This window comes from Bubalus kerabau, chromosome 11, assembly GCF_029407905.1.
Source record: "Bubalus kerabau isolate K-KA32 ecotype Philippines breed swamp buffalo chromosome 11, PCC_UOA_SB_1v2, whole genome shotgun sequence".
Lineage (NCBI taxonomy): Eukaryota > Metazoa > Chordata > Mammalia > Artiodactyla > Bovidae > Bubalus > Bubalus kerabau.
Genome location: NC_073634.1, coordinates 9,428,167 through 9,454,371, shown reverse-complemented (window position 1 = coordinate 9,454,371; position 26,205 = coordinate 9,428,167). Strand labels below are relative to the sequence as shown.

The 26,205-nt window shown below is 45.3% G+C and overlaps 1 long non-coding RNA gene across 3 annotated transcripts; it reads right to left on the bottom strand.

Moving 5' to 3' along the window:
- Positions 1–6,147: 6,147 nt before the first annotated feature.
- On the bottom strand, positions 6,148–15,714 carry LOC129622337 (uncharacterized). Of its 3 annotated transcripts, XR_008699913.1 has the most exons (4): positions 15,513–15,714; positions 11,244–11,387; positions 8,300–8,352; positions 7,833–8,090 (listed from the first exon to the last, which is right to left on the bottom strand). It is a non-coding gene; the product is annotated as an uncharacterized LOC129622337 (long non-coding RNA). The 3 variants fall into 3 exon arrangements; XR_008699912.1 differs by lacking the exons at positions 7,833–8,090; positions 11,244–11,387 and adding an exon at positions 6,148–7,339; XR_008699911.1 differs by lacking the exon at positions 11,244–11,387.
- Between the last annotated feature and the right edge of the window lie 10,491 nt (positions 15,715–26,205).

The window sequence follows — 26,205 nt, the reverse complement described above, 5'->3', positions numbered from 1 at the left end:
CTCCTTTATTTGAAATCAAGTTGGTTTTTTTTTTTTAAGGGAGAAAAACAGTGAAAGCATTGAAAAACTAAGTCACTTGTTCTGAAAACCCAGAAGGATGATGGGGCTGCTTGAGGGGCCTGGTTCACCAGACACACCAACCACAGAGGCAAGAGGGTCGGGAGCTGGACAGCTTCCCTGACGACGCAGGCTCTGGAGCCGCGCTCATCTTTAATGCACGGCTGTGCTGTGTGCTCCTGACATCTCAAGCGGGGATGCGGGAGTCTGGGATGCTCTCCCAGCCACTCTTGGCTCCCTGTGAGCAATACCCTTCACGTCTCATTACACCTGTCTGCGTCCATCTGGACCCTGTCAATCTTGATCCCAAGCAGGTGGGAGGGAGTAGGTGAGTGGAGGGAGGTGTATGAGGCTCTGGAAAGAAGCAGGGCTGCCTGAGCCCCAAGACCAAAGTGGGTAAGAGTTTGGGCTTAAATGAAATGAAATTGGATCTGAGCTCCTCTACTAACTGTGTCATTTTTGGCAAGTTATTCAACCTCTCTGTATCCCAGTTTCCTCATTCATAAAATAGGGGCCACTAAAACTTACTGCACAATTGGCTTTTAGGGGACTTGCCTAGGGGTCCAGTGGTTAAGACTTGCTTTCGCTACAGGGGTGCAGGTTCGAACCCTGGTGGGGGGAACTATGATCCCTCATGACGTCCAGCTTAAAAAAAAAAAAAGAGCAAACTCATTAAGATGTATGTGTTACATGTGTGCAATTTTGTGTATCAACTATATCTGAATAAAGCTTATAAAAGATCGGCTGTGAGGATGAAATGAGCACGAGACATGCAAGCCAGGACCTGGTACCCCGTGAGGCGTCAGCAAATGATAACTTAAAAAATATCCCCAGGGCTTCCCTGGTGGCTCAGTGGTAAAGAATCCACATGCCAGTGCAGGAGACCAGGGCTCGATCCCTGATCCGGGAAGATCCCATATGCCATGCGGCAACTAAGCCCCTCTGCCACAACTACTGAGCCTGTGCTCTAGAGCCTGGGAGCTCCAACTATTGAGCCCAAGAGCTGCCACTACTGAAGCCGGAGCGCTCTAGAGCCTGTGCTCCGCAGGAGAGGCCACGATAACGAGAAGCCAGAGCACTGCAACTAGAGAGTAGCCCGGTCACTGCAATCAGAGAAAAACCCTCACAGCAAGGAAGACCCAGCACAGCCAAAAATAAATAAAGAAAATCATAAAAAAATATCCACAAACCCCAATGCCATCTGCTGTGGGCCCTCAGCTGCGCCTTCCTCGCAGCTTCAGTGTTTTCTTCTGTGGAAATGGCAAGTTTGGGCATCACTGGAGCTTGAGGTTGGTCTGTAGCAGAAGGAAGAGACCCCCCTCCACCACTGCCTCAGAGAGAGGAGTTCTACACTCTAATTCTGGCCGACAGACTTCCTGCTGAACTGAAACCTTCAAGATATGCTCAGAGGAGCCGCATGGTTTTCTTAATTTTTATTTTGTAAAAGGCAAAAAAGTATTACAGCATGGCATGAAAACGATAACAAAGTTTCTATAAAAATCTAAGACACAAGTACTCCCTATATTACTTTGTTCCAACTGCGACAACAGAGTACCACAGACCACAGGGTTTAAACAACAGAAATGCCTTTTCTCCTTTTCTGGAGGTCAGAAGTGTGGAATCTTTAGTTGCACCTACCCACTTTAACCTGAAAGTCCCTGAATGCAGTCACATTCTGAGGTCCCAGGGGCTAGGACTTCAACATACGCATCGGGGAGGACAAGACTCAGCCCATTACACTCACCATTGGTTAGTTTCCGGATGCTCCCACCATCCACTGCACCATGTTTGGGAAATCCCCGATGCTTGATAGATTGCCCCGATTTCTTTTAGGAAGGAGATGAACAGGCAGGCTTTATCAACCATGCAGAACATCATGGCTTAATCAGAACAGATCAAAGCAAAGGAAGTTAATGAAACCCTGGCTGCAAAAGTCGCTCTAGGTGTGTTTGCTGAGAGATGGAGTGCAGACAATGATCCCAACAGTCAGGCTCACCTTGGCAGAGACCCCAGTGGAAGCCTGGACCCCATGCTTTCCCATTTGGCATTCCTGCACCTCAGGGTAGGTGGGGGGAAGGGTGGGGACAAGGGTTTCTGGCAAGAATAAGTTTCACCCAGAGCACTTTTCCTTCATAAATGTCCCTTTTCTGGTAGGTGAGTTCAGTTCTAAGCACATTTGTATTAGGAAAGCACTAAAGTGGAAAAGCGATGAAGGACTTCCCTGGTGGTCCAGTGGTTAAAACTCTGCTTCCAATGCTGGGGACGTATGTTCAATCCCTGGTCAGGGAACTAAGAGCCCACGCGTTGTGTGGCATGGCCAAAAGAAAAAAAGAGTGAGGAAAGAAAAGGTGTGGGTTGTTGCAACAACTGGCAGATTTGACAAATGGCCAGATTTTTAAAATATAAAGAAAATCAACCCTGAATATTCATTGGAAGGACTGATGCTGAAGCTTAAGTTCCAGTAATTTGGTCCCCTGATATGAAGAGCCGACTCATTGGAAAAGACCTTGTTGCTTGGAAAGATTGAGGGCAGGAAGAGAAGGGGACGACAGAGGATGAGATGGTCGGACGGCATCACCGACTTAAAGGACGTGAGTTTGAGCACAGTCTAGGAGATAGTGATGGACAGGGAAGCGGGTGGTGCTGCAATCCATGGGGTCACAAAGAGTCACACACAACTTAGCGACTGAACAACAACACTGAAAAGATATACAATGCCAGTGTACATTGCATCTTATATGGGAGCTTTATATTTTGAATTACCTGACTACCACTATTTTGTCAGTTAGAAATGGTCTGGTTTTTACGTTAAAAAAACACAGCCCAGTGGAGCAGAAGGAAAAGATAGGGCGCAGCTGGTCGGGTCTAAGCTGGCCCTTGTCTGTCTCTCTCCTTTCCCTCATTTAACTCCCTGCACATCTTGGTTTTGTCCCTTCAATGTCTGAGCTCATGAGGACTCTGCACATCCTGGACCCTCCGCTTGGAATCCTTCTTCCTCACGTCTCAGGGTGGCTTATTCATTTTCATCCATCACGTCTCAGATCAGAAGCATGCATCCCAGGAGAGGTTTCCCTCGCCCCAACTCCAGTATATACTATCCCAGTGGTTCTCAAGTGTGGTTTCAGACCAGCGCTATCAGCCTCAGCTAAGAGCTTGTTAGATAAGCAAATCACCAAGCCTCACTGCCAACCTTGACCAGGAACTCTGAAAGGCTGGCCTAGAAGTTTTCGATTTAGCAAGCCTCCCAAGGACCTTCTCAGCTGGTTTCCCAGGTGAGTCGGTGGTAAAGAACCTGCACGCCAATGTAGGAGACTCGGGTTTGATCCCTGGGTGGGGAAGGTCCCGTGAAGAAGGAAATGGCAATCCACTGCAGTATTCTTGCCTGGGGAATCCTATGGATGGAGGAACCTGGTGGGCTACAGTCCATGGGGTCACAAAGAATTGGATACAACTTAGTGACTAAAGACAAAGCCCCCCAGGGGAGCTCATGTACGTTCAATGGGACAGCTCTGGCCCCCATTCCTTGATGTATTTCCTCTGTGGCTCCTATCACTCCAAAATTTCCTAATTCATTTGCTCATTTCTCATCCAATTCCCCTTACTGGAGTCAAAGAATCCTAATAAGGGTGGAAACCTCTTTTGCCTTGATCACCGCTATAAACCCTGACCAGCTGAGACCCCAATGAGGTCTCAGTAAGTAACTGGTGCATCAGTGAATGAATGATTTGATGGAGAGATTACATGAGCGGAGACTTCAGAGTTGGACAGTGTGGGCTGAATTCCAACTCTGCCGCTGCCGACTGTGTAGCCAAGGCAGTCATACTTCCTAAGACTATTTCCTCCTCTGTAAAATGGGGTCAAGCTAGGATCTATCTAAAGACTGTTGGAAGATAAAGTGAGGGAAAAAATTTAAAATCCATGGATAAAATCCCACATTAGGTGCTTCTGCTGCTGCTGCTAAGTCACCTCAGTTGTGTCCGACTCTGTGCGACCCCATAGACGGCAGCCCACCAGGCCCCGCCGTCCCTGGGATTCTCCAGGTGAGAACACTGGAGTGGGTTGCCATTTCCTCCTCCAATGCATGAAAGTGAAAAGTGAAAGTGAAGTTGCTCAGTCGTGTCCGACTCCTAGCGACCCCATGGACTGCAGCCCACCAGGCTCCTCCGTCCATGGGATTTTCCAGGCAAGAGTACTGGAGTGGGGTGCCATCGCCTTAGGTGCTTCATAGGTGGTTAACTGATGTATATTATTTTTTTTTTTAATGATAATACTTTATTTTTATTTTTAAATTTTTGGCCACATTGAATGGCATGCAGGATCTTAGTTTCCTGACCAGGGATTGAACCCACTCCCCTGCAGTGGAATCACTGAGTCTTAACCACTGGACTGCCAGGGAAGTCCTTTGATATATATGATTATGATTATAGTTGTCATTAGATTAGCTCATGAGGACTCTGCACATCCTGGACCCTCCACTTAGGATTAAGACTAGATTAGCTAGTCCCCTCCTTCTTTATGGTAAACAGAACAAAGGAGGCCCCGGGGATGAGGGATCACAGGGGAAATTTGAAGGAGAGGGAGAGAGTATAAGATGGGCAAAGAGAGTTATTAATATTGGCAAGCAATAAGACAGGGTGGACTGTGTCCTCAGGACTCCCAGGACAACAGGCGGGAGAAGCAAAAGTTTTGGTAAATGCAGGCTGGTGAAGACGGAGAGAACCAGCTTTTCGCAAGGAAGCCTGTAGGCAGGGATCAGAGCCTGGATCCCAAGGCTGAGAGGGAGGCCCTGAGTTCTGACCAGTATGCCGCCCCAGGAGCTTGCTTTGTCCTCCCCATGAGCTCCTCTTCTGAATAAGCAGAAAGTTGAGGAGTGTCTCCTGGGCTCATTTGCTGTTTGGAGCCCAGACACACTTGTCTCCCCACTAATCCGCTCCATGTTCTCAACAAGAGAGGTTTCACTCAGGGTTGCCTGTATCCAAAAGTGCCTTTAAACCTGTTATTCTCCATGGCAACTGAAAGACTAGAGTCCGGCGCCTCACCCAGATCCCCAGGCTTCTCTCTCTTTCCAAATATGTTTCAATTACTGAAGAAATGTGGCATAAATAACAACATCGTGGTCTTCTTTCTAAATCTCAAAGCCTGACGCAGTAGGTTTTTTAGCAAGTGCGGTGGCCATGTGTTCTGATTTCATAAAACCCTGCAGAACACAAAAATATGGACATCCAAAGAGTGAATCTAGTCACTGACAGTTTCCACAATTAAAGATTTCTCTCTTTTTCCTTCCTAAACAAATTTGAAGCAGTGTCCCTTTAAATAGTTAGGTGTCCCTGGCCTGTGCTTTTTAAATGGATCTCACAAAATCTCAGCTTACTCAGAATTATTGGGAATGTGCTGCCTATAAAGCAAGGACGGGGCCCAGGGAGGTGCAATGGAAACAGCATTGAATTCCCAGGGTCACTGGTGGTGGTGGGTCTGCGTGTTTCCAAGGCAACAGAAGAAGGGGCTCCCTTCTGCTCTGAGTCTGCCTCCAATCCTAGTGCTCTCTGGGGTTTGGGGTTTTGGGGTAAGGAGGTCAGTCTGGACCAGGGTCCCTGAATCCCATGAGATTTGCTGTAGGGAGAGGTCTGCTAACATATGTAACAGAATAAACTCTCCGGTCGATCATCTTTGACATTTTTCTGGGTGGTGGCTTCACTCTGTGGATTAATGGCCTGGTTAACATAAGGGCAGAGCCTGTTCCTGAACGGAGGCACCAGAGTGTCCCAGAGAAGATCCACAGAGAGAGACATGACTGTTAGAAGGCCAGCTTGTCCCTGGAGCCTGTTCTTTCTGCGCCTGCCAGCCGAGGCTGCGACGGCCACCTTTTCCTGCTTTCTGCTTTTCAGCCTCCAAGCCTCTGCTCACATCCCACCCCAGTGCTGGGGGCTCAGTACTGCAGAAGCCACAGCAGGGCTCCTTCTGCCATAAGGCATGCCAGATTGAGTACCCTGTGACCTTTCTGGGACCCATGGCAATATTTCAAACCTGAAAAAAATGTATTGGCTCCTAAGTATGAAAACGAAAGTTGAAATTGAAATAAATTTAATTAGGAGTCTGCAAAATGTAATGTGATCTCAATGAGTCAACTGCTACTCGACTTAAACGCTGTGTGGTTACCTAAAAATAGAACCTCTTGAATCATGAGAAAATATTTATAAGGTATAAGAAAACTCCAAATTGGAATTATAAAAATTATACAGCAAAAATGTATACGTTCTGTGGAACGGGACTATGTTGTAATATGTTTGCTCTCACGGGGGACAGAGTTGGACACAGGTCCTAGGCTGGGCCCTGCCTCCACGGCTCAGTAACTTGGCAGTCTTAATCAACCGATAAAACTTTTGCTTGTTGCTGTTTGGTTGCTAAGTCATGTCCAACTCTTTGCAACCCCATGGACTGCAGCACGCCAGGCTTCCCTGTCCTTCACTATCTCCTCTGTTTGCTTAAATTCATGTCCATTGAGTTGGTGATGCCATCTAACCATCTCATCCTCTGCTGTCCCCTTCTCCTTTTGCCTTCAATCTTTCCCAGCATTAGGATCTTTCTCAGCATCAGGGGCTTTTCCAATGAGTTGGCTCTGATTGAATCAGGTGGCCAAAGTATTGGAGCTGCAGCTTCTGCATCAGTCCTTCCAATGAATATTCAGGATGGATTAACTTTATGATTGACTGGTTTGATCTCTTTGCAGTCCAAAGGACTCTCAAGAGTCTTCTCCAACACCACAGTTCAAAAGCATCAGTTCTTTGGTGCTCAGCTTTCTTTATAGTCCAACTCTCACATCCATACATGACTACTGGAAAAATCATAGCTTTGACTAGATGGACCTTTGTTGGCAAAGTAATGTCTCTGCTTTTTAATATGCTGTCCAGGTTGGTCATAGTTTTTCTTCCAAGGAGGAAGTGTCTTTTAATTTCATGGCTGCAAAAAAAAAATAATAATAATAATTTCATGGCTGCAGTCACCATCCGCAGTGATTTTGGAGCCCAAGAGAAGAAAGTCTGTCACTGTTTCCATTGTTTCTCCATCTATTCACCATGAAGTCATGGGACCAGAGGCCATGATCTTTGTTTTTTGAATGTTGAGTTATAAGCCAGTTTTTTCATTTTCGTCAAGAGGCTCTTTAGTTCTTTTCTTTCTGCCATAAGGGTGGTGTCATCTGCATATCTGAGGTTACTGATATTTCTGCCGGCAATTTTGATTGCAGCTTGTGCTTCACCCAGCCTGGCGTTTCTCATGATGTACTCTGCATATAAGTTAAATAAGCAGGGTGACAATATACAGCCTTGACATACTCCTTTCCCGATTTGGAACTAGCCTGTTGTTCCATGTCCTGTTCTAACTGTTGTTTCTTGACCTGAATACAGGTTTCTCAGGAGGCAGGTAAGGTGGTCTGGTATTCCCATCTCTTTAAAAATTTAAGAATTGTATACCACATTATCCAATTAAAAAGTATGAAAAAAAAATCTAAATCTGGTTAAACTGGACTCTGTCTTCCCTACCCCCCAGGTCTCTTGTACTTATATGTATTCCAGTTTTTTTGGATTCACTTAAGGAGCAGAACCTTTTGAGAATTCCCAGGGTAGGTATTTTTATTTTTTTAAGGCCCTGCCCTATAGCATGTGGGGTTTTAATTCCTCAAACAGGGATGGAGCCCATGCCCCCTACACTGGAAGCACGAAGTCCTTTTTTCTTTTTTAAACGTTTTATTTTTTGTACTGGGGTATAGCCAATTAATAAACAATGCTGTGATAGTTTCAGGTGAATATTGAAGGGACTCAGCCATACATATATATGTATCCATTCTCCCCCAGATGAATCCAGGCTGCCACATAATGCCAGCCGAAGTCCCATGGGGAGCATGAAGTCATAACCAGGGAAGTCCCCACTGGGGTAGGTAGGCATTCGTAGTGGAGTTGGATATGCTTGCTTCCCAAGCCTCAATTGAGTGGCCTGCAGCCTCCAATCTGGTGGATTTGAAGACTGAGATTTGAAGGCTAGATTTGAAGGAAGGATTTGAAGGCTAGAGACACATGGGCACTGCAGCCTCCAGGCCTGTCCACCCACCTTTCCCACCTTGGCCGCCCTCCATCATCCTCAGCCATGCAACGTTCAGAAACCTCCCCCAGCTACTTAGACTACAAAAGCCTCCCTTTTTCCTAACTTTAATGACTGTCAATATTGACAACATTTCTTTAGCATTTACCTTCTTCTTTGGAACCAGTTCAACGTTGCCAATGATCTCAGGTGTGACCAATCCTGGAGAAGACAGACAGACAAATGAGTCAACGTTTCTGCCTCCAGGGACTTCCAGGGACTTGTTAGGGTTAGCAAAAGCCAGGAAACATCAAGGGCGAGCCTGGCCCTGAGGAGGAGGCCATGGAGGGCGCTGCAGGAAGGTGGCCTTCAAGCTGCGTTTGGGGAGATGAATAGATTTGTCTCCATAGAGAAGAAGCCAGCAGGAAGCAATCCAAAGCCACAGAAAGATGAAAGGGTTTGAAGAGAAAGACGGCTGTGGTTGTTGACAGCATGTCCACTGGAGCCAGACTCCCAGGATTGGAATCCTGGCTCCAGCACCTACAAGCTGTGTGACTATGAACAAGTTACTTAACCTCTCTGGGCCTGTTGCGTCACTCAGCCCATGAAGGGGATAACAGTACCTCCCTCTCAATGTGAGATGTGTCATGGGTTCAATTGTTCAGTCGTGTCTGACTCTTTGCGACCCCATGGGACAATAACCCGCCAGGCTCCTCTGTCCATGGGATTCCCCAGGTAAGAATACTGGAGTGGGTTGCCATTTCCTACTCTAGGGGATCTTTCCGACCCAGGGATCAAACCTGCATCTCTTCCATCTCCGTCATTGGCAGGCGGGTTCTTTACCACTAGCTGGGAAGCCCATGTTTTATCTTGGCTAAAATGAAAGAGAAGAATTATCTTACCGCTTTTTTGGACTGTACAGCACCTGAAACCATGCTTGATGCTCAGTAAACACTTGTTGAATGAATGAGTGAATACTAGGCTAAAAGATGCCTGTTCTGAGCACATGGTATTACCAGCACACTGCATTTCATACCATATGATATCACTCACAGGCAGAACCTAAGATATGGTGCAGATGAACCTGTCCACGGAACAGGAACAGACTCACCGACACAGAGGGCAGACCTGCGGCTGCCAGGGGGGAGGGCGGGAGGGAGGCGGATGGACGGGGGTTTGGGGTTGGTGGATGCAAACTATTATTTAGACTGGATGACCAACAAGGTCTTACTGTGTAGTGCAGGGACCTATACTCAATCCCTGGGATAAACTATAATGGAGAATAATATTTTTTAAAAAAGAATGCATATATGTGTAAAACTGAGTCACTTTGCTGTACAGCAGAGATTGGTATAATATTGTAAGTCAACAATACTTCAAAAATTTAAGAAGAAAACGATATTGCGCTGTATTGGAGTGTACACTGGTGCTTTCCCTGGTATGTAACACCCCTTACTTCTTTCAGACTCTCCCATCCATGAACCACACCCCCTGTTTCCCTCACTGTGGTCCTTGGTCCTTCAGTCTTCTATGCTCCCAGGGCATTTGACTAATTAAGTTCATGTCACCTTCTAACCCCTTGAGGCCCAAGACTTGGCTCAAGATGCCTCTGCAAGAATTAACAAACACCCTCGAGGGGAAAGGACACCAAATGCCAGGCTTACCTGTCTGGATCTGCTGAATCTAGCTGAGTAATTCTTACAGATCTTTACCCACTCCCGATAGTTACTTCTTCTATTTTGTTTTTCTAGTTTGTATGCATTGCAGGATTTGTTTGTTTTTAAATTTTATTGGAGTATAGTTGATTTACAATGCCGTGCTAATTTCTGCTATATAGCAAACATCCATTCTTTTCCAGTGGGTTTTTTTTTTTAATTAAATATTTTTTTGATGTGGACCATTTTTAAAGTCTTTATTGAATTTGTTACAATATCACTTCTGTTTTATGTTTTGGTTTTTTGACCTCACGGCATGTGAGCCCTGACCAGGAATCAAACCCACACTCCCCCTCGACCCTTGCCACATTGGAAGGCGAGGAGCTAACCACTGGACCGCCAGGGAAGTTCCTCCAGTGGGTTTTTAAATTCTACCCTTTTTGTTGCTGCCTCTCAGGTTTCACACAGGAGCCACCGTGTCCTTCATCACAACTTCCGAGCTTCCAAGACAATGTCTGTTCTTCTGTCTCAACACTAGCTTTTTGCCCCCTTGAGGAGGCATATCTTTCTCAACGCCATTCTCTCTGCCTCAGAGTTGGTTTTTAAATAATTGTTTGGGTATTTATTTGTTTTTGTATCTTCTGATTTTATTGCCTCCTTTCTCCCTTTCGCAAAATAAGATGATTGGAGGGACTTCCTCGTGGGCCAGTGGCTAAGACTCCGAGCTCCCAGTGCAGGGGGCCCCAGGTTCCATCCCTTGACAGAGAATTAGATCCTACATGTCGCAACTACATGTCTCATGCTGCACCTATAAAGACCCTCTGTGCTGCAACTAAGACCCAGCGCAGCCAAATAAATAAATAAATACTTTAAAGTAAATAGAACGGCTTGACTATTATTAGTACGGCTTCAGCTCTCTGTAGCCTTTCTCCTCCAACCCCATCTCACCTGAGCTTCATCTGAGGACAGTCCGTCTTCAACCTCTCCTGTCCATCTACTACTAGCCATCTCCCGGTGAAAAGTGAAAGTAAAAGTCTTAGTCACTTCGTCATGCCCAACTCTTTGTGACCCTGTGGGCTGTAGCCCGCTAGATTCCTCTGTCCATAGGATTCTCCAGGCAAGAATACTGAAGTGGGTTGCCATCTCCAGGGACTCCCTGCTAAATAAAACCTCACCCCAAATCTCCTCCCATCTCAGACTGTCGGCTCCTCTTTTTCTTTCTTGACATGGATATTTTCTCCTGAAGATATATGGTTTCCATTCCACCTCTCACCCCATTCTATGGAAACTCCTTTGTAGACGGTCACCAATGACATCTAGGTTGGCAATGACTTTTGTTATTTTCTTTTGTGTTGATTTCTTTGGAGCACATGAAACTGTGGCCTACTTTTCCTTAAATTTCTTTTTCCCTTGACCTAAAGTGCAATTCTATTTCCCTTATCATTTTACCTTCCTCACCGTTACGTGTCTGCCGCTGCAGCGGCTGCCTCTCTCACATTCCTTATGAGGCAACTACAATTTAAGCGTTTCTGCGAGGCCTTTGGAGCACATGGTTCTGTTGTTGGCAAGTCAAGCGTCTCACAGGTGGGCCCCAGGCATGTCCTAGAGCAGGAGAATGAAAAAAGGAGAAAACATCATTCTGCCTAACAGCTTAAAAGGCAATTTCAGTGCTAGACTGGGGAAACTTTTACGGGTTATACTGCCTTTAGGAAAATGTTTCTCTTCCTTAATGTGTATTTAGACTACAAGGTCTCTGGGAGTTATTGTTTGTCCTTGAAAAGGGGGTGTGAGATTGTGTTTTCATATTATCTGCAGAACAATTCAAAGGGCTCCTCACCTCCTCCTCATGATGTCTGAACAGAGACTGAACTTGGAGGAGGAAAGCCCTTTGTGGACTGTTCTCTTGAAGCCACCTGCATTGTCATTCAAAATTGATTAGCTCACCTGCTGGGGAATGTCCCACCAGCTTCCTGTGCCCTGGACTGCGTGTCAGTGTGGAACAGGGTTAGAGAGTCCACTGGATCCAGAATAGAGAAGTGCAGATTTGCACAGGAGAAACAGGGGGCTTTTCTTCTTCTTGATCACACCACGTGCCATGCAGGATCCCAGTTCCCCAAGCAAGGATTGAATCCATGCTCCCTGCATGGGAAGCTTGGAGTCCCAACCACTGGTGTGTGTGTATCTTCAGCTGCTTAGTTTTGTCTGACTCTTTAGCGACCCCATGGACTGTAGCCCTCCAGGCTCCTCTGTCCATGGGATTTTCCAGGCAAGAATACTGGAGTGGGTTCCCGTTTCCTCCTCCAGGGGATCTCCCGACCCAGGGGTTGAGCCTGCGTCTCTTGTGTCCCCTGCATTGGCAGGCAGGTTCCTTACCACTGGTGCCACTGGGACAACCCCTGGCCCTCCAGGGAAATCCCAAGATGGGCTTCTCTTTAAAGAGAGACAGAAGGGGTTGAAGTCATGAAGGCAAGACTAGGAAGTGAGTGGGCCCTGGGAAAGGGGTGACTTTTCTCCGGGATTTGGAGTTACAGTCGTCTATTTAGCTCACAGACTTGAGTTTTCTTCTTTGCTACACTGCCACTTCCTGTAGTTATTCCCACAGCTTTTTTTGGTTTGTTTTTTAAAGGTTTTTTGGATGGGGATCATTTTTAAAGACTTTATTGAATTGTTAAAAAATTGCCTCGGTTTCATTTTTTATCTTTTGGCCCCACGGCATGTAGGATCTTAGCTTCTCGACCAGGGATCGAACCTTCACCCCCTACATTGGGAGGTGAAGTCTTAACCACTGGACCACCAGGGGAGTCCCTATTCCCAAACCTTTAATAAACCTTTCAGCATGCCCCTGAGCCTTGCTTGAGCGGTTTATGGATAAATAAGGGGCGGCCCAGGGAGGAGACACATTGACATCTCAGCACAGAGCCCACCCCACCCAGGTTCTTCTTTTAGGGAGAACAGGAGCCGGAGGTCCAAGTGAAGAGGGGCAGTGTGAGCTGCCCGAGGTGTGCCGAGAGGGGTTCAGGGGAGCACACAGCGATGGAGGGTCAACCGCACCGCACACAAGCTCTTTCCCAAATATATCAAAGGAAGCTGCGCCTTCACGGCTGTGGGGGGCCAGGCTTCACAAAGATCTCCCTTGAACTCTCTTTTCTGTTCTCTCTCCCCACCCTTACTCTCCAGCACACCTGTCCTCTCTTCCCCACATTACCTACCTCCATGGGCTGACGTACACCTATGGATTCAACCTCTTCCTCCTTCTTTGCACTCCTAAGTTTTGATCACAAGCCTGGAACTTCTCTCCTGGATTTGAGTCCCATATTTCCTGCCAAGGGACTACTGTTCACCCCTCAAACTCCATGTGATCAAGGTTCAACTTCACCTCTTCACTTTCCCTCAATAGATGGCCCTGCCTTAAGATGGTCTGACTTACAAGGTTTTGACTTAACGATGGTGCTTTGAATTTTGACTTCTTCCCAGGCCAGTGATAGGCAGAACAGAGCTTTCTCATGATGCTGGGTAGTGGGCTGCAGTTTCAAGTCAGTCATGCAATCATGAGGATACACAACCGACTCACGTACAGCCATGAAGCTACCAAACAACCATCCTATTTTTCATTTTTGGTATAGTAGTTAACCAGTTATCAGTGCATGAGCTATTCAACACTTCATTATAAAATAGGCTTTGTGTTAGAAGATTTTGCCTATCTCTAGGCTAATATGTCTTCCGAGAATGTTTAAGGTAGGCTGGGCTTAGCTATGATGTCCGGTAGGTTGGTGAATTAATTGAATTTCAACTTAACGATACTTTTAAGTTAAGGTGAGTTTACTGGGATGCCGTGAAATCATACTGAAGCACATTCATACATCCTTTCTGTCCACATCAGCATCTCCCTGTCTTCACTGTTTTTATCTTTGTTGGTTGCACAGCCATTTCCCATCACCCAGGCTTAGACTGGGGTCACCTTTGAGTTCTGCTCTCTTGCCACCTCCATCCCTTTTGAGGGGCCGAGTCCTGTCTGTCCTCCTCTATGGCTCTTCCTTCTGACCCTGCTTTTCCATCCCCATCACCACAATCTTAATCGGCCCCCCTTCATCACACTCTGATTCTTGGGTTACTTCCTGGTCCCCAGCCTCTTGTTTTTGCCTCTTCCAGGAATCTGCATAGCACCCCTGGATTAATATCTTCCTAAACATCTCTTTATGTCACTCCTCTTTTAAAGGCCACTAGTGGGGCTTCCCTGGTGGTCCAGAATCCATCTGCCAACGCAGGGGACGTGGCTTCAATCCCTGGTTCAGGAAGATCCCACAGGCCACACGGCAACTAAGCCCATGTGCCATAACCGCTGAAGCCTGCACTCCCCAGAGCTCACAGTCTGCAGCAAGGGAAGCCATGGCAACGAGAAGCCCCACGCTGCGAGGAAGAGAAGCCCCGCTCGTGCAGCTCGAGAAACCCTGCGTGCAGCAACCAAGACCCAGCACAGCCAAAAATAAGTGAGTAAATAAAAATGTAAAAACAACAAGGTTCATAGATTCAAATATCTGTAAAAGATAAAAGTAAAAAAAATTAAGAGCCATTAAGAGTTCTCTTCCAACTAAGAGCTAAACTCTTTAGCTGGACTTTAAAACATTTCACAGTCAGGCCCTGTCTGCCTTTCCAGTTCAGTGACTCACTGCTCCCCTAAATGGGCCTCACCTTCAACAGCACTGATTGTGCTTTGTGTTTTCTCTTCTTTCTCCATAGTTTTCTCATTGTCTGGTATGTTCTTTGTCTTCTTTCACCTCAGACACATCTTTCCAAATCTCTACTTCAAATACTACCCAAGAATTGGGTCAAAATTCCTACTCTCAGCTTTAAACTTCCTTCACTGTTGCCTGTGGTCATGTGTTGTAGGAATTTATGTACATGTCTTATTTCTCCAACTAAACTGAAAAGCTTGTGATAGTATAGATGCATTCCATATATCTTATACCCTTCTGTTAGACCTATAGAATGATAGGCACAGGCTAGCCAACACATGTTGGAAGGAATGGCTGAATGACAGAGTATTCAAGAACAGAACTGCCCTGGTGGTCCAGTGGTTGGGAATTCTTGCTCCCAGTGCAGGGGTCCTGAGTTCTATCTCTGGTCTGGGAACAAGATCCTACACGCTGTAACCAAGAGTTTGCATGCTGCACCTAAGACCTGCTGCTGCTGCTGCTAAGTTGCCTCAGTCATGTCTGACTCTGTGCAACCCCATAGACAGCAGCCCACCAGGATCCCCCGTCCCTAGGATTCTCCAGGCAAGCATACTAGAGTGGGTTGCCATTTCCTTCTCCAATGCATGAAAGTGAAAAGTGAAAGTGAAGTCGCTCAGTCGTGTCAGACTCTTAGCGACCCCATGGACTGCAGCCTACCAGGAGACCTCCCCATGGACACCAGGCTCCTCCGTCCATGGGATTTTCTAGGCAAGAGTACTGGAGTGGGTTGCCATTTCCTTCTCCAGGGAACTTCCCAACCCAGGGTTCGAACCCAGGTCTCCCACATTGTGGACAGACGCTTTACCATCTGAGCCACCAGGGAAGTCACCAGGAGACCTAGGGCAACCAAACAGATAAATATAAATTTTTTAAAAAAGAATGTTCAAGAACAAAGTACATCATACAACTTGAGAGGAGGTATTCCCATTTTCAATGAGATTTCTGAACAAAAGGTCATTTTTAAAACCTATCCAAGTCATCTGTATAAATTTACCTTTGGCTTCCTGTTGCCTTTTCATGCTTAGTCGCTGTCTTGTCTGACCCTTTGCAAATCCAAGAACTGTAGCCTACCAGGCTCCTCTGACCTTGGGGATTCTCTAGGCAAGAATACTGCCTAGAGGGGGTTGCCATGCCCTCCTCCAGGGGATCTTCCCCACCCAGGGATCAAGAGATTCCTTGATCTTTTGTGCGTCCTGCATTGGCAGGAGGGTTCCTTACCACTAGTGCCACCTGGGAGGCCCTGGAATGTGCTAGCATGCGTGTGTGCTTAAGTCATGTCCAATTCTTTGTGACCCCTTGGACTGTAGCTCACCAGGCTTCCCTGTCCATGGGATTCTCCAGGCAAGAGCACTGGAGTGGGTTGCCGTTCCCTTCTCCAGGGCCTGTTGCCTTTCGTTTTGATGGAATTAGACTTGAGCATGAGGGTCCAAGGAAAATAGCCAAATGGCTTTCCCATGAACAAAGTGTCTTTTTCTTACCCTGGCTATGTAGGACAATGAGACAGGAACACAATATGAGTCTAACTTTCCAGTCAAAGTTTGGTCTTTTGCAAATATCATTAAACTTTTATTTCTAGACCCTCTGAAAGTCTGGTTTAATCTGCTAAGAACTACTAGAAACCATGATTCTAATGTGATTAGATTTTCTTCCAGAATAAGGTAAACAGTGTTTTCTAAAAATAAAACTGGAAGAAAATGACATCATCAAAGCAGGGGCAAGTTCTTAGCCTTTTAATTCTACAGAATTGACATTATTATGGTCTGCTCAAGTGGTTCTGTTGTGTGTAACCAACATACCTATAGGGGAGGGGAAAAAAAAATGGAAACTTTTGATCTATTATAAGTATTGATTTTTTTTTTTGCTTTGGTTATTGGCAAGTAATTTTTAGTAGTCCCAGAAAGCAATGTTTTTCTTTGTAATGCTAATCTTGAGGGTGTTGTTATGTCAGTGAGTACTTGGCTAGTTGGTTTGCAATTTTGCCAAATTGCTTGGAATCTGAAAAGAAAAAAAAAATGTATGAAACAGATTTTTTAATTAATGACTTGATATTAAATGGATCTGGCTGCATTATCTCTGCTTTTTCATTTTAGTCAGAAGAGGGAAAGCACTGAAACATTCTGAGTCAAAGCTTAGTTGGAGCAAATTCTGAATAGGACAAGTGTCTGTAGTCTGTCACAGACGTGTTGTCTGTCTGTCTGTCGCAGATGTACACTCCGGTTGCACCCTTTATTTTTTGGAGACCAAATCTTGTGTTATTTCAGAGATAAAAGGTGTTTATCAGATGTGATCTGAACTGTCTGCGATTAAAAAAAAGTGTGTCAGCAGATGCATGTTTCCGCACACCAAGTGGACAAAAAGCGAGGACGTACTGTATGGCCCAGGGAGCTAACGGGAGCTAGACTCAACACATCGGGATAACTGATAATGGGGCTTCCCAGGGGGCTCAGCGGTGAAGAGTCTGCTTGCCGATGCAGAAGCCGCAGGAGACCCAGTTTCAATCCCTCAGTCGGGAAGATCCCTGGAGAAGGAAATGGCAATCCACTCCAGTATTCTTGCCTGGAAAATTTCACGGGCAGAGGAGCCTGGCGGGCTACAGTCCATGGGGGCAAAGGGTTTGACACGACTTAGCGACTAAACAACAATAATAATGGAAAAGACCCTGAAAAAGAATGTATACATAAATATTTGTGCATATAGATATACATATATGTGACTGAATCACTTTGCTGTACACCTGAAACATTGTACTTCAACTGTATTTCAATAAAAAATAAAAGAAGAAAGCATGGATCCTGTAAACTTCCTCATGGGGATTTGCCCAGCATGTGAATGGCTGAGGCCGCTTACACTCCGAGATCTGTAGCATCTTCTGTCATGGAGAGCATGGACATGGTAAGAAAAGAAGAGGGATGTGACTCTTTCAGGTAAAATCATCAATTCAATGAAGCAGAAATATGAACATCTGTGATGGCCAAGCCTTACAGATTGCCGACTATGGGGGTATGATTGATCAAGGACCCCAGCTGCTCCACTCAAATCCGTCATCTGTGTTTGCATCGGGACCATGCGTCCCACGGGCTGCTCTCCATCAGTGCCTGAGCTGCACACAGTATGAAGGCAGGTCTGTGCCTGGGAGCCACAGGACTCCTCTGGCTTCTTGGGAGCAGCCTCACAGCACGGCAACCCAGGAGACCCTCACCCAACTTTTCCTCCCACTCTACTTCACTCAGAGTCAAACTAGTATCAGTCTCCAGCCTTCCTCGGCTTCTTTTCTATGTTCTCTCACACAGGCCCCCAATATGTTCTTGCACATTTAATTCCATCTGTTTCTCCAATGACCTGGAGTAATGCAGCATCTACTATGTTCAAAGTATCCTTCTGTGACCCATTTGATAAACCTCTGCTAATGGGAATAGAAGAGTCGCCCACCCGTTTCCTTGCTCCTGGCCTGTGGAGAGCTGAGCTGTGGGTACACAGGGTGGGAGAGGGGTGCACTTTTTCTGATGTTCAGCATGAATTCTGTGGACCTTATCGGCATCATTCATTTATTCAATCCATTGTCCCTTCGGTCACGAAATGGCATACACTTCTCTCAAGCATCTTGATGAAGTAAGAACACCTGTGAGCAACGCTCTGATTGGATGGTGAACGCAATTTAACAGTGGGCTTTTCAAGAATAACTACCACATCCCAAAATGGGATGGATACAGTAAGGGTTCAGAATAGGCAGTATACGTTTCCAAACTTTACTCAAGAATACTCAAGAAGAATGGGCTTCCCAGGTGGTGCTAGGGGTAAAAAACCAGCCTGCCAATGTAGAAGACATAAGAGACATGGGTTCAATCCCTGGGTCAGGAAGAACCCCTGGAGGAGGGCATGGGAACCCACTCAGATATTCTTGCCTGGAGAACCCCGTGGACAGAGGAGCCTGGCAGGTGAACACTGAAGCAACTTAGCATGCTTGCACACTGGAAGAATATTTAATCTCATTAGGAAGATGTGATATATGATCACAGAACCATACTTAGCAATATCAGAAAGTATATAATTCAGGATGGAATATATAATTCATGGGACTGACTGAAGATAGAGAATGGATAGAGAGACCAGAATGTTTCCATGTTTATGGGGTCAAACCCCAAAATTCCCATCTGGAAAAAAATATTCTAACCATATTCTGTTCGCAAAGACTTCTGCCAACCTAGACATTTTATCTCTTGGTGACTTTAATCCTAACAGATATATGTAAAAATTAAAACTCCCTCTGGCTGGCATTTGTATCAGGTGGCCAAATCCTGATAATAAATTCAATTTCTTTGTTTGTTGGAAGCAACTGAGATTGGTTGTTGCTTCTGAACAAATATTCCTTCCTAGGCCCTCTTGGACTGGTCACTTATCTTCACGATGTTTTCATTTCTTCACCTACAAAGCAAGGACATTTGCTCTGGGGGGAAGTGAGATTCTGCCTTTGTGTAACTTGTAGAGAGCTAACTTACACAGTAGAAGATCTCGGTGGCCTCCAAGGGTAAGCAAAACCCTAGCTTCACATTGGAGTCAGGTTCCAGGAAGATGCAAATCAGAGGTGCGACGGTATCTGGGCAAATTTCCTTGCTTTGTAGGTGAAGAAATGAAAACATTGTGAAGATAAGTGACCAGTCCAAGAGGGCCTAGGAAGGAATATCTGGTCAGAAGCAACAATCAATCTCAGTTGCTTCCAACAAACAAATTGAATTTATTATCAGGATTTGGCCACCTGATACAAAGAGCTGACTCATTGGAAAAGACCCTGATGCTGGGAAAGATTGAAGGCAGGAGGAGAAGGGGGCGGCAGAGGATGAGATGGTTGGATGGCATCACCGACTCAATGGACATGAGTTTGAGCAAACTCCAGGAGATAGTAAAGGATAGGGGAGTCTGGCATGCTGCAGTTCATGGGGTCACAAAGAGTGAAACACAGCTTAGCAGCTGAACAACAATGAGGCTTTGAGGAGAGGGTGAGGTGGGAAGTGATTCCTTAATGGGTATGGGGTGTTTTAATGGGATAATTAAAAAACTTGACACCAACTAGAGCTGATGGTTGTGCAACTTTGGGAATATCCTAAATACCACTGAACTGTACACTTTAACATAGTTGTATGTTATGTAAATTTTACCTCAATAAAAATACAAAAAGATTAGTAGGAGAGTAGATAATTATGCTTGTTTTTAGAATACAAGCACATGATTGATATAATCTGTAATTAGATAAAACGCTCAAACAGTCAAGAGTAGATTACTTCAGAGTCTGTCATTTAAGAAATACCAGCTTTCTTTGGTAGCTAAGCTGACCGATCCTTGGAGTGAGGACGGTCCTCTGTCGTTCATATCCATCCGCATCGACGGAGGCTGGTCCGTTCGGAGGACTGGCACTCGGGGCTCTCCGCCAGGCACGTTCCCGCCCCTCTGAGCACCAAAGGGCCTCTTGTTGGATTTTCTGTGGCACTGTTCCCCTAAGACCCCTTCTTCCTTTCAAAGCTGGGAGGCTTTGTTTTATAGATGCTCTGATGTTGTTCCTAAGATCAACAAGCTGAGTCTTCCACAGAAGTGCCAGCACCAGCAAGAGCTGGATTCTCTGGGAAGAAGAAACACAGCTCCCCTGGACACCATCAAAACCAGCCCGCTGCTCCATTTCTTCCCAAGACGTTTTACCAGAGAACAGGCATGAGCTGGAGATGACTTATCCAAGCAACACAAAATGTTCACATCCAAATCTGAAGTTGGCCTTTGCCCTCGCAATGTAAAGCTTATGTGTCCACCAGCCTGCACTGAGTAATTATTCTCAAGAGCCAAGCTCTGTGGGTTAAAACAACTTCCTCAGTTGTTGAGACAGTTCCCCAGAGACGGTCATATGGTGTGCATCAAGGATATCTGCCCAGAGTCCTATTTTCTTCTCAGGACCTTCTCCTCAATCAGTCAGTCAACCAGCTATCATTCCTGCCTGCCCACGCACGCCCTCTCTCCCTTCCTTCCTGCCTTCTCTTCTTACTTATCATCTTTGTCTTCAGCAACTTTATAACAGAACAGGAAATGCTAAGCTCTTTACATTGATCACTAAACTATTTCATTCGGTAAAGAGTACTGCATAGTTGTAACATGTGTCTTATTTTGGTCTACTGTTCTCAGTATTTCATTCACAATTTTCTTTTATCAGGATATTCATTTAAGTAACCAGAGGGATGTGAAAGAGCAGCTTTTCCCCCAACAACCGCAAGGATATTAATAGGAGTATTTGAGAAAATACACATCAGTGAACAAGTAAGTTTGGGAGACACTGAATTAAACCAAGTTAAACACACTTCTTTACATAGGATTTCTTAGATAATCAGTAAGAGTTGTAAGTTTTCAAAATGGGGATTTGAAGCATTCCCCAAATTTATTTGATTAAGGCACTCTTTTTGTGAGGCACTTCTAATAGGACTTCGAAAAACTATAGTTTGCAAAGATTTTCGTTACATCTTCTTAAAAGAATTTTGAAACTGTTTACTCCACTGCAAATTTTAAGCTGATATTTAAAAACTTCATGTAAGTTTATTTGCACAGAAAAGGAAAACATCAAAAAAAGGGAGAGACAACCTATGGAATGGGAGAAAGTATTTGCAAATAATGTGACTGACAAGAGATTAACTTCCAAAATATACAAATAGCTTATACAGCTCAATAAGAAAAAATAAAAATGGGCAGAAGACCTATATAGACCTTCCAAAGAGGACATACAGATGACCAATAGGCACTTGAAAAGATGCTCAATATCGCTAATTATTAGCGAAATGCAAATCAAAACTACAATGAGGTATCACCTCACACCAGTTAGAATTTCCATAAATAAAATGTCTACAAATAATAAACACTGGAGGTGTGGGGAAAAAGGGATCTTCCTACACCATTAGTGGAATATAAATTGACACGATCAGTATGGAAAACAGTATGGAGATTCCTTAAACAACCAAAAATAGAGTTACCATATGATCCTGCAATCTCACTCTTCCTCATATATCTGGAGAAAGCTATTAATTCCAAAAACATAGGCATCCCAATATTCATAACAGCACTATTTGCAACAGCCAAGACTTGGAAGCAACCTAAAAGTCCATTGACAGATGAATGGATAAAGATGTGGTCCATATATGCAATGGAATATTACTCAGTCATAAAAAAGAATGAAGTAACGGGCTTCCCTGGTGGCTCAGTGGTAAAGAATCCACCTGTCAATGCAGGAGACATGGGTTCTATCCCTGGTCCAAGAGGATCCCACATGCCATGGAGCAGCTGAGCCCGTGTGCCGCAACTACTGACTCTGTGCCCTCGAGCCAGGAACCGCAGCTCCTGAAACCCTTGTGCCCTAGAGACAGTGCTCCACAAGAAAAACCACCACAATGAGAAGCCTGCGAACTACAGAGAGTAGCCCTTGCTCTCCACAACGACAGAAAAGCCTGCACAGCAATGAAGACCCAGCACAGCCCCAAATAATAAATAAATAAAAATTATTTTTAAAAAATGAAGTAATGTCATTGGCAGCAACATGGATGGACCTAGAGATTATTATGCTAAATGAAGTCAGACAAAGGCAAATATCATACAACATCAATTATTTGTGCAATCTCAAAAATTATACACATAAATTTATGTACAAAACAGAGACAGACTCACAGACTAGAAAACAAGCTTATGGTTACCAAAGGGGAAAGGGCGGGATAAATTAGGAATTGAGGTTTAACAGATACATACTACTGAATACAAAATAGATAAAACAACAAGGACTTATGGTATAGCACAGGGAACTATATTCAATATCTTTTAACAACCTATAATGGAAAAGAGTCTGAAAAATATATATACATATATATGTGTGTGTACATAAAAATATATCTGTATGCTGCTGCTGCTAAGTCACTTCAATCATGTCCGACTCTGTGCAAACCCATAGATAATAGTCCACCAGGCTCCTCCATCCCTGGGATTCTCCAGGCAAGAACACTGTTGTGGGGTGCCATTGCCTTCTCCATATCAGTATGTATGTATAGGGCTTCCCTGGTGGCTCAGAGGTTAAAGTGTCTGCCTGCAATGCAGGAGACCTGGGTTCGATCCCTGGGTCGGGAAGATCCCCTGGAGAAGGAAATGGCAACCCACTCCAGTATTCTTGCCTGAAGAATCCCATGAATGGAGGAGCCTGGTGGGCTACAGTCTACAGGGTTGCAAAGAGTCAGACACGACTGAGCGACTTCAATTCATTTCACTTCATACATGGATGTATGTACATGTATACTATCAGTTCAGTTCAGTTGCTCAGTCGTGTCCGACTCTTTGCGACCCCATGAATCGCAGCATGCCAGGCCTCCCTGTCCATCACCAACTCCTGGAGTTCACTCAAACTCACGTCCATCGAGTCAGTGATGCCATCCAGCCATCTCATCCTCTGTCATCCCCTTCTCCTCCTACCCCCAATCCCTCCCAGCATCAGAATCTTTTCCAATGAGTCAATTCTTCACCTGAGGTGGCCAAAGTACTGGAGTTTCAACTTTAGCATCATTCCTTCCAAAGAACACCCAGGGCTGATCTCCTTCAGAATGGACTGGTTGGATCTCCTTGCAGTCCAAGGGACTCTCAAGAGTCTTCTCCAACACCACAGTTCAAAAGCATCAATTCTTCGGCACTCAGCTTTCTTCACAGTCCAACTCTCACATCCATACATGACTACTGGAAAAACCATAGCCTTGACTAGATGAACCTTTGTTGGCATAGTAATGTCTCTGCTTTTGAATATGCTATCTAGGTTGGTCATAACTTTCCTTCCAAGGAGTAAACATCTTTTAATTTCATGGCTCAATCACCATCTGCAGTGATTTTGGAGCCCCCAAAAATAAAGTCTGACACTGTTTCCACTGTTTCCCCATCTATTTGCCATGCAGTGATGGGACCAGATGCCATGATCTTAGTTTTCTGAATGTTGAGCTTTAAGCCAACTTTTTCACTCTCCTCTTTCACTTTCATCAAGAGGCTCTTTAGTTCCTCTTCACTTTCTGCCATAAGGTGTCATCTGCATATCTGAGGTGATTGATATTTCTCCCGGCAATCTTGATTCCAGCTTGTGCTTCTTCCAGCCCAGTGTTTCTCACATGTATATATGTATAAAATATTATGTGTAAAATATATATGTATAAATATATATCCACAATGTTTCAGGTATACAGCAAAGTGAACCACTACTTTGCTGTTAATCTGAAACATTGGAAATCAACTACACTTCAATAAAAAATTTTTCCTTTTTTGCCACGGAGTACAGCTTGCAGGATCTTAGCTCCCAGACCAGGGTTTTACAACCCATGCCGCCTGCAGTGGAAGCACAGAGTCTTAACCACCGGACCACCAGGGAAGTCTCTGTATATAAATAATTTTATGTGGTCTAATTGCCAGGGTAGAGTATTGGGTTGGAAGTCATAAAACAAGTTTGTCACTATTATTATGCTTGTTGCAGCTTTGCTGTCCGGAAAGATCAAACCGATGTCGAGTCTGACCAAACTTGATATTTACATCCTTATTTCTTTGTGAGCTATATACATACCTTACGCTACCATAAACTTGTATATTTACATTTCCAAAATTGCTTCTAGGCATTGATTCACTGTGTTCACTTGTGGGTCAATGGTCTGCTTTGATCCTACATCAGATGGAACCTAGGTATTGATCTGCAGTATTTGCACTCGTTCTGGCCTTGGGGAGGAATTTTCTCAGGGATGTTTGCCCTCTGCTTCACACACAGATTGCCGGCTTGTCCTTGGTGAGCCGGGGTGAGGGGTCCCACCATCAAAGGAGAGGCTGCCGGGACACAGCCCAGCTGCCCCTGAGCCTCTTTGAAGTTAGTACTGAGCTGATTCTTTCCATACTATCTGTAAGCAAGGTTAAGTCCTGCCCTTTGGGGTTTTATCAGACCTCCTTCCTGGGATCTATTAGGCAGTGTTCCAAGTTGGAGAGCCTCCTTTTTCTTTTTTCAAGCAATTTTTAAATTTGATTTCAAAATGAGTCATAAAGCAGCAGAGACAACTTGCAACATCAGCAACGCATTTGGCCCAGAAACTGTTAACAAATGTACGGGGTAGTGGCGGTTCAAGAAGTTTTACAAAGGAGACAAGAACCCTGAAGATGCGGAGAGTAGTGGGCAGCCATCAGAAGTTGACAATGACCAATTGAATGTAATAATCAAAGCTGATGCTTTTACAACTACATGAGAAATTGCCGAAGAACTCAACATCAACCATGCTATGGTCATTAAGCATTTGAAGCAAATTGGAAAGGTGAAAAAGCTCGGTTAAGTGGGTGCCTGATGAGCTGGCTGAAAATCAAAAAATCATCATTCTGAAGCGTCATCTTGTCTTATTCTACGAAACAACAACAAACTGTTAGTCCGTCGGGTAGTGACATGTGACCAAAAGTGGGTTTTATATGACAACAGGTGACGACCACCTCAGTGATTGGACAGAGAGCTTCCATTTTCATTAGAAAAAAAGAATAATGCACAAACACTCAACACCTGTGATTTCTAATCACCTGACTTCTGTTTTGGTGATGTTTTTCCATTCATCCAATCAGCACACCTTGTCCAGAGGCAAAAGCTAGAACATGCACAACCTCTAACCTCCATGCCAAAAACACCATCATCCCTTTAGCCTTATAAAGACCAAGTCCATGACTTTCCTCATTTTATCTCATCTACTGCTGTCTTCCCAAGTGACTCAGTGGTAAAGAGTCCACCTGCCAGGCAGGAGTTGAGGGTTCAGTCCGTGGATCAGGAAGATCCCCTGGAGGAGGAAACAGCAACCCACTCCAGTGTTCTTGCCTGGGAAATCCCAGGGACAGAGGAGCCTGGCGGGCAGCAGTCCATGGGGTCACAAAAAAGGCGGACAACTTAGTGACAATGATAACAACAAGCTTAGACACGTTTTCTTTCCTCTCCAGCACGACTGCCAGAGGGAGGAGGGTGAGGATAGGGTGAGGCACGTGAGGAGGCAGATGAGCTCCGTGACACTGCAGGGCACCAGGCTCTGGGGCCTCACTGCTTCCTCCTGCGTTCTGTCCTCTGGCTCCACCTCCATCTCCTCCCACCTGCTGGTGCTCCCATCCACCTGGCTGCTGGCTGAGCTTGTCACCGTCTCCGTGAACTGGGAATAATACCACCGCCACCATTTACTGAGCTTCCAGGGACGCCTCCATGGTATTTACTTGTCAATGAAAAGATGTTGCTGCCACATCAGTGAACAAAAGGCGTTACAGCCACCCCAAGGGAGCTGAGGATGGAATGGGATGTCCTGCCATCAAGCACGGCAGCTACCACCCCGCAGTGTGCCCTGAGGGGCCTCAGGATGAAAAAGCACAGGATACTGGCCCCAGAGAGCTGAGGTGCACATTAAAGGGATGATTTCAGTGAGCCCAGACGCTTGCATCTCCCCACACATACGTGTATGTGTGTGTGTTAGTCACTAGTCACTCACTCTTTGTGACCCCATGGACTGTAGCCCACCAGGTTCCTCTCTCCATAGAATTCTCCAGGCATTAATACTGGGGTGGGATTCCATTCCCTTCTCCAGTGGATCTTCCCAATCCAGGGATCGAACCCACGTCTTCCACATTGCACGCAGATTCTTTACTGTCTGAGC